This window comes from Mustelus asterias, chromosome 29 (genome assembly GCF_964213995.1).
Source record: "Mustelus asterias chromosome 29, sMusAst1.hap1.1, whole genome shotgun sequence".
Taxonomy (NCBI): domain Eukaryota; kingdom Metazoa; phylum Chordata; class Chondrichthyes; order Carcharhiniformes; family Triakidae; genus Mustelus; species Mustelus asterias.
In genome coordinates this window covers 20,768,176-20,771,043 of record NC_135829.1, presented here as the reverse complement: position 1 = coordinate 20,771,043, position 2,868 = coordinate 20,768,176, and the positions used below count along the sequence as shown (strand labels likewise).

General features: G+C 46.4%; 1 pseudogene; it reads left to right on the top strand.

The window, feature by feature from the left end:
* Window positions 1-1,879: 1,879 nt before the first annotated feature.
* LOC144480600 (U2 spliceosomal RNA) lies at window positions 1,880-2,009 on the top strand (annotated as a pseudogene).
* The last annotated feature ends 859 nt before the right edge of the window (window positions 2,010-2,868 follow it).

Genomic DNA, 2,868 nt, shown 5'->3' with positions numbered 1-2,868 from the left:
TTTGGTTAAACAATTCAAATTTATTATCAGAAATCAGCAATTTACCTACAAAAAGATATTCAAAAACGGTGGGTAAAATAATCATGGTAAAGATCGTGGGCTGAAATTTAGGGTCTGGGGGGATGGGTTATAGTCTCAGAAATGCATTCTTGGCCCAAACACATCTCAAACTCGCCCATTTCTGACTTTAATTGAAATCAAGGGTTGGGCAGACAGCCAACCCCTTCTGAAGAGGCAGGTTCTAATACTAAATCCAATTATGTGGCTGCAAGCCTCATTGTCATCCAGGTTTTCTGTATCCTGCTGACGACCTGAGGTATCCTGAGAACTAGGACACCCGGAATCTTGTGAGAGACAAGGTCTTGGTGAATTCAGGACACAAGTAGGGGCGGCACGGTGGCACAGGGATTAGCACTGCTGCCTCACAGCACCAGGAACTCGGGTTCAATTCTAGCCTCAGGTGACTGTGTGTCTGGTTTGCACATTCTCCCCATGTCTGCATGGGTTTCCTTCAGGTGCTCTGGTTTCCTTCCACAATCCCAAAATGTGCAGGTTAAATGGATTAGGAGCCAAGCTAAATTGCCCCTTAGTATCCCAGGATGTGTAGATTAGGGGGATTAGCAGGGTAAATGTGTGGAGTTATGGAGATAGAGCAGCGGATGGCCCTGACTAAAATTCTTTGTCGGTGCAGACTCAATTCTATGATAAGTGTCATTGCAGGTACCTTCTTGATTTGATTTGATTTATTATTGTCACATGTATTTACAGTGAAAAGTATTGTTTCTTGAACGCTATACAAAGCATACCGTACATAGAAAAGGAAGGAGAGGGTGCAGAATGTAGTATTACAGCCATAGCTAGGGTGTAGAGAAAGATCAACTTAATGCAAGGTAAGTCCATTCAAAAGTCTGACAGCAGCAGGGAAGAAGCTGTTCTTGAGTCGGTTGATACGTGACCTCAGACTTTTGTACTTTTTCCAGAAGAAGGTGGAAGAGAGAATGCCCAGGGTGCGTGGGGTCCTTCACTATGCTGGCTGCTTTGCTGAGGCAGCGGCAAGTGTAGACAGGGTCAATGGATAAGAGGCTGGTTTACGTGATGGATTGTGCTACATTCACAACCTTTTGTAGTTACTTGCGGTCTTGGGCAGAGCAGGAGCCATACCAAGCTGTGATACATCCAGAAAGAATGTTTTCTATGGTGCATCTGTAAAAGCTGGTGAGAGTCGTAGCTGACATGCCAAATTTCCTTACTCTTCTGAGAAAGTAGAGGCGTTGGTGGGCTTTCTTAACTATAGTGCTGGCATGGGGGCGGGGGGGGGGGGGGGGGAACCAGAACAGGTTGAATGTAGTAGTCTGCCAGAGAGACCTCCAGGACACCCCACCTACATCCTTCCTCTCCTCCACCACCCAAGGCTTCCAATCCCACCAGGAAGCATCTGGCATTCCCTCCTACCATTCCCCCATCTCTCCACACAACCAGGCTCCTTTTCGTTGTCCAGTGAGGTGTCCAATACCATCCTCCCTTTTCATGCTTGTGACTCCTCCACCTCCATGAGGGCTCCAAGCCCCTATCTATTCAGACCATTACCTCCCCTCACAGTGAGCCCAAATAATTGAACCATTTCATACCTCCTCCCCACTGGCACCCATGCTTCCTGTATCAAAACCCCTTCTCACTATCTCCAAAAGACTTCTCCAACCCTCTCTGCTGCTGTATCATTTTTTGACCAAATCCCAGCCCTACTGGAGGCCCAGCCTGTCAGTCAGGCTGGCCTCCGGCTGAGGAAACCAGTTACATGACTGACAATTCAAGCTCCACAGCGTGTGGGGAAATCCCAAAAGGCAAGTTCCTCAACACTCTCTGACCAACATGCTGAGTAATCGCTTCTCGGCCTTTTGGCTAAGATCAAGTGTAGTATCGGATCTGCACTTGGTTGAGGTCATGAGGTTACGCTGAGGCTTCATATGTTTCATATGAAGCAATTTTTAAAAGCGGCATCTCGGCCTTTTGGCTAAGATGCAAATGAGCTCAAGTCTTGGAGGAGGATCCTCCCCCTTCTCCAATCAGCTTGACTCATGTAGATCAGGCCCAGGACAGGGTGGTTTAGTCGCCCGCCCTGTCTTGTCAGCCTGGATCGGAAATGTCTCAACTTGTTGAGACTCTGAATTGGATTTGATTTGATTGAATTGGAAAAGTATTTAAAAAAAAGAAGTCTCACAACACCAGTTTAAAGTCCAACAGGTTTATTTGGTAGCACAAGCCACTAGCTTGTTCTAACTCCCACTCGCCTGATGAAGGAGCAGCGCTCCGAAAGCTAGTGGCTTGTGCTACCAAATAAACCTGTTGGACTTTAACCTAGTGTTGTGAGACTTCTTACTGTGTTTACCCCAGTTCAACGCCGGCATCTCCACATTACAACTTGTTCAGTGCAGGCCAAGTAACTAAACATTTTCACCTCGGCATCTTATGAAACACAATTCAGTAAACCAGGTAATTAGTAGGCGGCACAAGAAAACTAATTTTTTTGTTATGGTCATAAAAACGCAAATAGATCATTAATGTTCTTCATGGAAGAAAACCTGCCATCCCCACCTGGTTTCGTCCACCTGTGGCTCTAATCAAACCCTTGTCAGTTTAGATGGCAGCATCATGGGTTTGGAAGGTTTAAGGAGCCTTGAATTCCTGCAGTGCATCTTGAAGATGGTGCACAATGCTGCCACTAATCACCAGTAGTGAACGTTTGTTGAAGAGGTGCCAATCAGGTGGGCTGCTTTGTCCTGAATGGTGCTGAGTTTCTTGAGTGCTGTTAGAGCTGCACTCACCCAGGCAAGTGGAGAATATTCCATCACACTCCTAAATTGTGGTTGA